The following is a 12,755-nucleotide window of genomic DNA, read 5'->3' as shown; positions in this document are numbered from 1 at the left end:
GATAACAGTCTTTGGTACTTAAATCGAGCTAATGCCTTTTACCTTCTCCTTCTAAGTAAGTCAGAATGGCTGAAGGATCCTCTATCTTTAGGAACAAAGGCTTTTTTTTTCTAATGGAGGAAATAAAGTGAATTTTTAAATAACACGTTAATAAGACTCGAGAAATGAAAGGAGGACAACTGGCATCTGAAGTCTTTGATGTCCATCCAATCCAGAGGAGGAAGGGACAGGCAGCACTAGACCACTAAATGAAATGTCTTCCGATTGGTGGGAGGCCAGATGTGACTGATAATGAGGCTGTCTGAGCTACATATTCTTTCCAACTGGAAAGAGTGACCACTCTCTTGTCCTTTGAAATTTCCTTTGCTGTGCTGACCATTTTGGGGGATACGGGAAAAAAAGGGGTCAAAAGTCAGCACCACTAAGCATATCTGTCAGTGACCAGATAACAATTCTACAAGTCACGTTAGTCTCAGGACAGGCCAGCATGCTAAGCCAGCAGCAGACACATCTATCTTGTGCCTCTGGAATATCGTGAGCAGCTGAATGCCTAGAAGTCAGTATTCAGAGCTAATGACAGGGCCTGGCTGCTGGGCTTAGGCCTTCAGTGAGGTCTTCTTTCTTTGGAGTAACTCATCCCTGTGAACAAGCAAAGCATGCAGGGAAAGCAAATTATTAGGAAAGAGACAGTGAAGAGTGACAGATCCCTCCTAGACGCAGGGAAATGGTCAGAAGCCTGTAGAGACAGATTCACCACAAAAGATACCTCATCTGATTAGCATGCAAAGGGTGAGAACAGTGTAGAGAATGGAGCTCATCATCAGAGATTCAAAGTGTTGGGAGTGGTTTTCACATGTTCACTTGCATTTTGCTATCAGCTGAGTACAAACTAAATTTCAGACATCCCCGGGCAGTTGTTATAACTCCATTCTTAGGCGTAGCAATGGTCCTGAGCAAAATTTTAAGATGCTGATAATTTCCAAGTATGAAAAGGACTGTCACCATATGGGGGAAAATTGGATATGTGACAAAAATTTTAGTTCCCATCTGGATTTTGGGTGCCCTATAATCTGTTTTGGGACAGTGGCTATTTTTCTTATACTGGAAGCAACTATGAATATTGTTTTGGCATTATGAGTGCTATTGATGTGTATGTAAAAGGAAATGTAAAGAGAAATGAATAGTAATTAAATTTATTTTCAACAGTTTAGTCTAATTTTTCTTTATGTCATTCTTCTATAAAAAGTACACCTATAAAAAAAGGAACAATATGAACATCAGTTGAAATTCATCTTTCTATGATCAGCAAGTTAAAGTATGATCTGCAAGGTAACCTAAGAGGTATATTGAAGAAGTTATATAAAGTAAAATAACGATGACAATATAGCAGCATTGCTTTAAATGGTGGGAGCAACCATGCTGATACATCCTGAGAAAAGCTTTTAAAAAAAATTATGTAGGGGTCAAACACATTTTTACCTAGATCATTATAGTCTTGTATGTACAGGATAGGAAAGATAGATGATAAAGGAGAAAAGTTCAAAATAGTGACTGGGGACAAGTTTAGAAGTGGTAATGGGGGAGGGGCTGCAGACTGCAAAACGTCTGCTGATTCACAAAAGCTTGACTGTGAGAAGATGCATTACTCAACACTTTAAAATTGCCCACTAAGTCAGAAAATCTAAAGACTCAGTCCTTAAAAAAACACACACACACACACACACACACACACACACACACACACACACACACACGTCTATGCTATTTGTCATTAGCTTACTATGTCTAGAGCTACCAGTTTAGGAACATCTTAGAATTAAATGAAATGTGTGGCTTTTTTAAAATGGCACTTTCAAAATCACTGTCTGAATATACAACTATCAGCTTATCCAGACTTTCCACTGACCCTGTGGGCTTTAAAGGCACATGAGTTGGCCAAATTATACAACTTCATGTTAAAAGAGGCAGGGGTTTCCAAAGGAATTGGGATAAGAGAGGCTTACACTTGGAACTATGAACTAGTGTTGCCCTCCTAACTTGATGGAGTTTGAAAAACAACAGCTTCTTTTATGTTAATGCTAACTACATGAGTCTTCCATGCAAACATGTTATCTTTTTTTTAAATTATTTTACTAAGTTATACATTTATAACTCTCCCTGTTCCTCGAATGATTTGTGGTGGTTTAAAACATCTGACTGATAGGGTGCGGTGGTTCATACCTGTAATCCCAGCACTTTGGGAGGCCGAGGTGACAGGATTGCTTGTGCCCAGGAGTTCAAGACCAGCTTGGGCAACATAGCAAGGTCTCGTCTCTGTAAAGCATCGAAAATTTAACTGGGTGCAGTTGTGCACACCTGTGGTCCCAGCTACTTAGGAGGCTGAAGTGGAAGGATGGCCTGAGCCCAGGATGTCGAGGTTGCAGTGAGCTCTGACTGCTACTGGCAGAGTGAGACACCAACTAAAAACAAAAAATCTGATTATTCATTCTAGACCAAGTGAAAAAAGATATTTTTACTCAAATGCTTGAACTGGATTTTTATATAAGAACTACATAATGGAAGTGATAGTACATGTACATAAAATATTAAGACTAAAACCATACAATACTTAAGTTCTTCCTCCAGTCGTCAGTTTCTGCAAACATTAATAATTACCTTTCTTGTGCCAGGCACTAAACTAGGCACAGTGGAATGGGAAATACAAATCTTAAGAAAAACAATTTCTTTCAAGCTCGAAGTCTCTCAAATGCTTAGAAAAAAATACATGTTTGCCACTCCTTTAGTATTAAATACCATTCATGGTCTTCGGCACAGAAGTTAATTAAAATCATAATTGGCAGTTAAAGTTAAGAAAACACTTCGTCTGGTTCCATCATTTTACGTACAAGAAAACTGAGGGTAAGAAAAAGGCAGTGATTGGCCCAGAAAGATACAGTGTGGGTCTCCTGAGATCTACTATTCTTTATATTATATGGTACCAAATTTATTCCCTTTTGGACTAATTTGAGAGCTTTTTTTCTTTTTTTCTTTTAAAGATGTGGGGTACAATTAAGGGTTTGGTATAACAAATGTTTATGTAGGTACCCTTGCTGATGAATCCCTCCCACCCGCGCGGCAGATTCCCACTACTGTCAATCTTTTCCTTATAGTATTATGATAATTGTTCGAGAGCTTTTTTCAAATTTCGTCATCTCAGGGGAACACCTCCTGGAATCAACGGCTACACACTGCATCTGAGTTATGTCCACCAGGCCCCTACTTCATTGTCATCAGCCTCCTTGCCAGGATGCCAACTCATAATGTCCCTGAAATTCATAGGTTACAGAGTAGTTGGAGTGGAAGGTTAGTGCGATTGCACTGAAACATTGTAGGAGCACAACTATCAAATCGTGCACTGAGTGCAAAGACCAAGTCAATGAGAACATGGCATGGGAAGGAGTGACAGAAACAGGGAAACAACCTAAGTCACAAAAGTGGCATGGGACCAGTCTGGAACTACATCACTGAAAGACAATAGTAATGGACTATTCCAAGGAATACATGGAAGTGTTCTGATATGCAAAGCATGCAGTCTAGACCTACAAGACCTTGAGCCCTTCAGGGCAGAAACTGAGCCTGTAAGCTCCTAGCCCTGAGCACTGCACCTGCAGAGAGAAGGTGCTTCTGATGGTAGACTGCACATGTCAACTTGGCCCCCAGCTGGCTGGTCAAACAGTAGTTTAGACATTGCTGAGCAAGGATTTTGTTGATATGGTTAATATTTACAATGAGTTGACTTTACGTAAAGATTATTTTCCATTATATGGGTGGGCCTTGTCCAATCAGTTGAATGTTTCACAAGCAAAGATAGATTTCCCAGAAAAAGAATTTCTGCATTGAGACTCCAACGTCAATTCTTACCTGATTTTCCAGCCTGACCTACAGATTTCAGATTTTCAGATGTGGCCCAACAACTATGTGAGCCATTCCTTAAAATAAACCTCTCTCCCTCTCTCTATCTACATTATCTCCTATTGATTCAATTTCTCTAGAGAACCCTGACTGATGCATGTGTGCTAACTAAATAATCATCAGAGCTCTCAGAAAGTGCTGTGTCAAGTGGTGTTAGCACCTGTCTATAAGCATCAGGAAGTATCACATAACTAAAATGCCCCACCTCACCCTGACTCTTTCAGGCATGAGAATGTATACTTTTTCAATCCCTCAGGAGCTAGATTTCAAGTAGACAACTGACAATGTTAAAGTAACTAAGGGACATTAGTCATACAATTCTCATGCTCTCAACATTTTAATCGTTAATTAGTAATTACAACTCATGCAAGATGGACTCAAGTAAATAGGACAAAATTCTATAGTTATATTTGCTTGTTTACTTTCTGTCTCTTTCACTAGAATGTAAATCCTACTTCATTCATTAACCAATATGTTACCAGCACCTAACAGAGTACCTGGCACACTGTAGGCGCTCAATGAATAGAAGGAATAAATTAATGGATGATCTTAACACATTTAACTCAAAAACAACTAAACACCCACAGCTAATGGACTCCTCTGTATAATGTCTTGGCACTTCTGTTCTTGTTGAGTTGTTTTCTTACCACAAAGGAGTGTATCCCAGTTATAGTTGTTCTTATGATTACTTAATTGAAACAAATACTAGATAAACTGATTAGACATTAGTGAAAAACAGAGTCTCTGTTTCTGCAGAAACTAAGGTGAATGCTGGAGAAACTTAATTAAAATGCATCACTAAGCCAGGCTCGGTGGCTCAGCCTGTAATCCCACGCTTTGGGAGGCTGAGGTGAGTAGATTGCCTGAGTTCGTGGGTTTGAGAACCACTTGGGCAACTTGACAAGACCTCATCTCTACAATAAAATTCAAAAATTAGCCGGGCATGGCAGTGCGCGCCTGTAGTTCCAGCTACTTGGAAGGCTGAGGCGGAAGGATTGCCGGAGCCCAGCAGGTCGAGGCTGCGGTGGCCGGGAGCGGCCACTGCACTCCAGTCTGGGTGACAGAGTGAGATTCCAACTCAAAAAAAAAAAAAAAAACCATCACTAAAAAAACTACTGAGATCGTTTCCCAGTACCTTTAAGCTTTGTTCTACTTTGAAGAAACTTAAATTGGAAATGGATTATGGGTGTGGTTTATTCAATAAAGTCAACATGGATCTCCAATAAGCCATCCAATGTTCCAAAAACACTACTAAACATTAGAAAATGAATATATATTATACATTCTACGCATTAAAATACAAATATTTTCTATATTAAAATTCTAAATAGTTCCCTACTTGAAGTGACTTTTTGATTAGCCAAACAACTACTGATCCCAGGCTCTTCCAATAAAATGGCCTCTGCTCTATTTACAGGTCCCAAGACTCAGAAAAGTGTAAGAATTAGTATATCCTTAGCTCCTGTCATCACTTCTGCTATGGCAGCTAGACCAGAACAGCTCTCTGGGATCACGTCTTCTGAACTCAGGCACTTGTTTGGTTCATAAGTTTTTACTGCCTTGGATGGCTTTCCCTTAAGAGAGCTTTCAGTCAGAATGGCAATTATCAATAACTCAAAAAATAACAGTTGCTGGAGAGGGTGTGGTGAAAAGGGAACACTTCTACACTGTTGGTGGGAGTGCAAACTAGTGCAACCTCTGTGAAAGCAGTGTGGCGATTCCTAAAAGCTCTAAATATCAACCTCCCATACGACCCTGCAATCCCCCTACTGGGAATATACCCTGAAGAATTCAAATCACTCTATCAAAAAGATACCTGCACAAAAATGTTTATCGCAGCATTGTTCACAATAGCAAGAACCTGGAACCAAACATGCTGTCCATCAAAAGAGGACTGGATTAAAAAAATGTGGTACATATACACGATGGAATACTACACAGCCATAAAAAAGAACAAAATCATGAATTTCACAGCAACCTGGATGGAACTAGAGTCTATAATAGAGTGACCTCTCACAGAAACAAAGATCTGAGTGTCACATGTTCTCACTCATATAGTAGACCTTGATCATCCAACGTATCACTATAAGAAAATGACTGACAGTTGTGGGAAACTATGGGGGGGAGAGGGGAAGGGAGATGGGATTAATGGTAGTAAACATCTGTCTGGGGACGGGGAGACACCTCTTATCGACAAGGGTGCCTGAACGAAGCATATTTGTATACCTAACCCTTAACTGTACCCCACAATATCATAATAAAAAATATTGATTATTTAAAAATAAAGAGAGAGCTTTCAGTCATTTTGCTATCTGAGAGTGCTACTACGTGTGCAAGGATTGCATTACAATACTCATTGAAATAACCAACAAAGGGCAGACCAGGAAAAAAAAGAGTTAAAAATGCCAATCCAACCTTTACGATATGAGTAGGCAGCTCTGATAAATGGTTGTCATGGAATAGGTGGTTACCACAGATGACTAAAAATTTCAAGTTAAAGAGGTACTGCCTTTCCAGGGTCCAGAAACCTCTTAGAGAGGGAAAAATAAAATAAAATAAATAAAAATTAAAAAGCCCTAATAGGGGAAGAGTAGCTTAGAGAAGGTAAGATGTATAAACTGATTTGCTCAAAATTACAAAGCATGCTTAGAATATCAGAGATAATAGAATTCAGCTCTTCCAATGGGAACAACTTTTTTAGAGTAAGGTCAATCTATGTTATAACTCAAAAATCACTAAAAAAAAGAATATAGCTATATCTCTTATTGAACCCAGGGCATGATAAGTGATTCAGAAATTAACCGGTAGAGAAAAAATGTAGCAATTTAAAATTTTGGTTTCTCTTAAATGAATGCATTCATATAGATTTTTCAAGGTCCTGACCTTATATTTTTTGGTACTTTAAGGTACACCCTATGAATAAGAATGGTAGAAGGAAAAGAGTTCTTGGAAAAATGAAAATGACCTTTATTACAAACCCAGCTCCCACTAACTCATTCTCTTCACATTTACTAGCCACAAACCAAGAAGTATAGATTTCCTAAGAAAATCACTTACTAGATGACTGAGTAGAAATGAGAGACAAGCCTCACTATATACAACCAACAGCCCAAGGCACTCTTCCCCAAGAAAAACTGATACCTTTGACTCCGGTCATGGTGACAGCTCTGTCCAGAGTGAATTCCAACGTTTGACAATGCGAATGACATCTGCACGCTCATGTTAGTGGCATGCTGAGGACTTTGTCCTTCCGAGCTGAGCACAAAACTGCCTGCATTGGAGTGGTAATTACTGTCACTCTCCCAAATGATGTATTTCTAATCGCTGTGAGGAAAATGCTTTGTCAGGGCAATAATCCCAATTACGAATTTCTTGGCAAAATTGCTAAAGCAAACAAAAATGTGCTGGTAGATAACACAGAACTCATGAAATCACATAGCCAAAGTGTGAAATAGCGGTCACCAGCACTGTCCCTTGGGAAAGTCCCCTATAGAGGCAAGATGAAAAAAACTAATGCTATATATTTAGGTATGGATCTTCCCCTTAACTTTCCTGTGTAGTTTGTGCAACTGGGAACTCAGATACTTGGAATATGAGACATTTTCCCCAAACAGTTGTTTACAGAAGGCATATGTGCAATATGCTGTTATATCAATGCAAAGAAGTTTTAAATGAACATAGCATTCTCTCTTCCTCCGATATTTCATCTTTTGGACATCCTACCATTTTTTAGAAGATTAGCAGCCAGAATAAAAGATTAAATCAATTTTTTTCTCAATCTATTTGTTAACAGCTCTGCTCAAGAATATGTCAAGAAGACACCAGAGCTATCCAGGAAAATAACGTGAAGTGAGTGGGGGAGAAAGTTAGGGGATTTTATTTGTATGGTGCGCCTTGAGGTTAGGCTATATATTTGGTCAAGATTCCTTTTTCTAGTGCTGCTTCAACACACAGTACCCACCACTCTCAACTCTGCTTTGCTGACATTAGTACCGAAGCCATTTCTGAGAAAATCTGTAACCCCAGGATAAGAGAGGTCAGAAGGGATTCATGCAGGACAAATGACAGGACTTTATGAAAGTCACAAAAGATTGTATGCAGGGCTATTTGTGGAATCCTCCAAAACTCCCAGCTTGAGAGATTTTGAAGAATAACAGGTCATAGTAAAGGAAAACAGAATATAAAAAGCTGTGGAAGAAACAGGAGGAAAAGAATGTCCATCTCAATTCCCCTGTAGTCCTTGGGTGTTCCCATTTAACATGCTCTGACTTCAGAAAAGGCTGGGGCATAATCTCATTCAGTGGTATAGGTAGTTCTTTCACCATGTTGGTTATCAGGCAGTCGGTCTAGGATCAAAAGCAAGACACGAGGTGCAAAAATTGTTTTCGTTCCAAAGGTTGCTCAGTAGGCATCCATTTTGGCTAGAAATTTTTCCCTGTGCAGGACTTCCCTACTTCCACAGATAGCAGAATCTACTTGTCTGGCCAATCTGTTTTCTTCATAAGAAAATGATAACCTTGGCTAAATAAACTTAGCTAACATGAGGTCCTCTTGTAGAAATTCACCTTGTACCAATTTCTCCTGATGTCATCATACAAGGAAAGGTTTGTAAAGGAATGAAATGGCATAATTTTAAAAAAATTAGATTCATTCAGTTTCAAAGACTGTAAACTTCAATTGTCCCTTTGGTAAGAAAATGAGTTTTGCTTAATGACCCAAACAGATATTTAGAATTTTTATAAGAATTAGTAATGAAAGAACATAATTCAGGTTATAAATTACTTCTCGCTTCTTCTAATAACACACACACACACACACACACACACACACACACACACACACACACACACACACACATGCACATAAATAAAAATACAGAAACACAAATATCCACCGAGAAAGTAAAAGAAAACAAGGAAAGTTCATTGTATATACCCTATATTCTCTCACCAGATGCCACTTCTGTGTAAGGATTTGTTATGTTTTTCCCTGTCATAAGATACCTTTCAATAGAGAGCAACATTTCAAATTTGAAGCTTTAATTCAAATCATAATTCAGAAGAACTTTCTTGTATCTTTTGGTAGCGAATCTTTTTTTGTAGGCAAATATTATGGCATCTTAGGGACAATATTTTTATGAGATTCTTATATGCTGATTTTATTGAAGTAAATGTAATGGGATTCTGCCAGGGAAGAGGGGACACACTTCATCAACAAGGGTACCTGCATAATGAATATTTGTGTACTTAACTCTGAACCATACCCCACATCTTTAAGATAAAAAAATTTAAATGAATCATATCAATATTATAAAATTAAAAGGCTTTTGAAAATGTTGCCCTTTTGTTTTACAATTTTGAAAACCATGTTTTTTGTGATTGTGTCAACTACTAATTTCCCAACAAGATGTCAACACCACCTCAAAGCACACTAAAGAATGTCAAAAGGCACACTGGCACAGAAATACTCATCAACAGTTAATTTTTATACAAGGTAGAGTTAAAGGACTTCACAGAATTTTGAGTTGCAGCCAAATCTTGGTGGTTATAGGAATCCAACTCTTCCCTGAACTCCTTGCATTTTTCATAGTCAAAGAAGCCAGATCCCAAGAGGAGTTCAATGAGTTTCCAAAGATCACAAAGCCAGTAAGATTAGAGCCCAGACCTCCTGAGTTGGCCCAAAGTGGCCTGTAGAATGAACTGCCATGACCAGTAGAAGACACATAATGAAATTTCAGTTAGACACCTCAGAATGTGATAATCTCACCCCTTCATTGATGGGGTAGAGGTAGAGGAGGCAGAGAACAAGGTAAGCATGTCTCTTTCTGTTTGTGCACTTGCATAACTACGAATGAGTTAACACATACAAAGGGTAGATTCTTAGACTGGTTCTCTGCAATGTCAGACATCTGGATGAAAATTAAAACTTTTAGTAAAACCCCAAGATATTTACAAATATGTGTCTCCATCTAAATATTGGATTGAGCATACACAGAGCCTTAATGTAGGTAAGTGGAAAACATAAAATCACAAATCTCCATGATTGAGTGAATTATTGCTGTCGGGTTGAGAAGGGGGGCAAGGGCGTTATGCTCAGTATGCATGAAACATTTTGAGACATTTGCTGCGATGGATATTTTTAAACTTTATCTAGCCATACATAGAATACAGAAATTAACACAAGAATGTCTTAATTGGGCCTATTTTATACACAAAAGAATAATGGGCTAAATGGGTTGGAATGAATGCCATATTTATCCTTCAAGGGAGGAAAGACATGATGATTCACAGGCTGTGAAGCCAAAAGCATTGGCCCTTCTCATGAGTAGAATAAATATATCTCCTTTCATAATATTCTGCCTTCCAGTCCTTAAAGGCCCCCTAAAGGCATAAATAGAAAGAGATGGGAAAATCATAAATGATTCATTTTGATTTCATATACAGTAATTTTCTTTAGGGATTATGATGCAGAGCCACGATAACGGCTTGACAACTATGTCTAAACTTTAAACCACCCAAAGTGACAATGTAAAATTCCATTCTAACCCTTCCCAACATATCATATATCTCATATATGCAAGGAAGCCAGTGGCAAAGGGACTTAAAATGGTGCATCAGCTAAGGAGGGTTGGCCCTTGGATTCTGAGTGCATTACTGCATTTCATGGTTCTGCCTGCCACGTGTTTTACCCTCTTTACATTGTTTTGCTTAGACTAAAATGGGCTTGAATTTCCGCCACATAAAAATGACAGGAGGAAGAAGTAGACATGAATTGTGTTGGGTGACAAAGGACATATAAATTTCTGCAGACCTTCAAAAATTGATGACAACATTTTTTGAGTTGAGCAAAAAAATTACACTGGCCGACAAAAATCGATTTTCATTTTGGGAATAAAGAAAGAAGGGAGGTGTGGGGAAAATGTTGCAAAGGAATTAAAGGATCATTTCCCCTTTCTCTTGCATAAGATTATTCATTCCTTAAGATAAATCATTCACCAGGAAAAAAAAAATAGGTAAGGATGAACTTTATTAAAAAAAAAAAAAAGGAAAGGAAAAGTATTCAAAAAGTGATCTGCTACAGTTGTTTTGATTCTGCTGACTCTGAAGGTTGGTCTTTCCAAGTCCTGCTGGCTAAGATGAGGCAAAAGTGCACCTCGTCTATGTTCACCTTGCCAAGCAGGGATAACTCCTTTCGGTGGTTGAAAATTTGAATACTGTATCTCATTTCTTCAATCTGCCCTCTAGCATTACATTCATAGATGGCCTTAACAGACACCACTTTCACTCAAAAGGCCAATTCAGCTTTCCATCTACTTCTATAATAATGTGAGAAATTTCAGAAGGGCATGGCAAGCTAAAAAATAAAAAAGCAGAGTTTGTAGGTACATTCCACTGTGTGTAACACTGTGTTCTTATAGAGTTGTGTATAAATTAAACTATCATCAATTTCCACTTTCTCATTGACTATAGCTTTAAAAATGGTTTGTCTTCATTTCTAATTGATCATCAATTGATAGTTTATCCTAACAATTCAGCTCTCTGTCTCTGAAGGTCCCCCAGCCTCTCCATTAAGTCGTTAATGAGCTGCCAACTCTCACATATCTTATTTAAAATAATGTTCTCAGATTTTTTATGCCAAGATTTTCCTTAAGCTGGATATACAGTTGTTATTAATTTAACAAACTGATGTCAAATCACCAAACCAGATTTCATAGAAATACATAAATGAATGGGACAAAAATCATTCTAATTCAGAGCTAAGTACAGAAACAGAGGTACAAAGTGCAGCAGGAATGTATTGGATAAAGACATTACCTTTGGCTGGAATGACCTAAAAAGTCTCTTTCAGAAGAAATGAAGACGTGAGGTGTATCAGAACAGATCTGTCAAGGTGTATAAAGCAGAGATGTATTTCAGAGAAAGGGACAGCTTGGGTGACAACAGGAGATTAGAGCACAGAGTTCATTTGGGTGTGTAATGGGAGATAAAACTTAGGGCCAAATTGTGCTGGGGCTTACATTTCAAGCCCAAACACTTAGCCTTGATTTTGAGTGGGATGGAACGGCATGGAGGGCTGCTCTGCTATTGAACTATTTAGGCAGATGGCAAAGCTGGAGTACACCTCTAAATATTTCCATTCCCACTGTGCCCTGGTTATTTCTATTGTATAGGGCTTAGGATGAAGGGTCTCTTTTGCCTAGTCAAAGAAGATCAATCCTTAAACAAGCAATTTAATATTCAATTTCACTCCCAATTCTTCCCTGGAATGGCATCTGTATCCATCGAATATTCTTTACATCCATCAATTAACAAACTCTGCATCACAGTGCACTAGAAAGGACCCATCTCTTAAGATTCCCACCAAGGCCTCCCTATGGATGCCTTCAAGATTTTGCACCTGCAGTTGGCTAATTGCCAGCACAATAGGCCACTTGAGATTTCAAAATTAAGGATTTAACGACAAGTGAGTGACTGCAATGATAAATGAAAGACTGAATTCATACTTCTGATTTGTATGGCCTAATGTATTAGGGGTTGTAAAATGTAGGCAGGTCATAATGAAGCCCAAAAACAATCCTTATGGTCACCACTGGGTCTTCTGAAAATAGCCTCTCCAATGTAGAAATCACAGTGAAAGACTGTCTTAAAATCTGCCATGTGACCATTATTGTAGACTCAAAGGGCAGCTTTGACACAAACAGTGATTATTTTGTGACTTATCTGAAAGACTCTGAAAGACTCCCTCCTTTTCCCTTCCTTCTCCATTTCAATAGTCAATTGAAAAACATAATTAAAAAATTACTA

This window comes from Carlito syrichta, unplaced genomic scaffold (genome assembly GCF_000164805.1).
Source record: "Carlito syrichta isolate Samal-C Ts95f unplaced genomic scaffold, Tarsius_syrichta-2.0.1 Scaffold305231, whole genome shotgun sequence".
In the NCBI taxonomy this organism is placed as follows: Eukaryota; Metazoa; Chordata; class Mammalia; order Primates; family Tarsiidae; genus Carlito; species Carlito syrichta.
Note: the sequence above shows the minus strand (reverse complement) of the source record.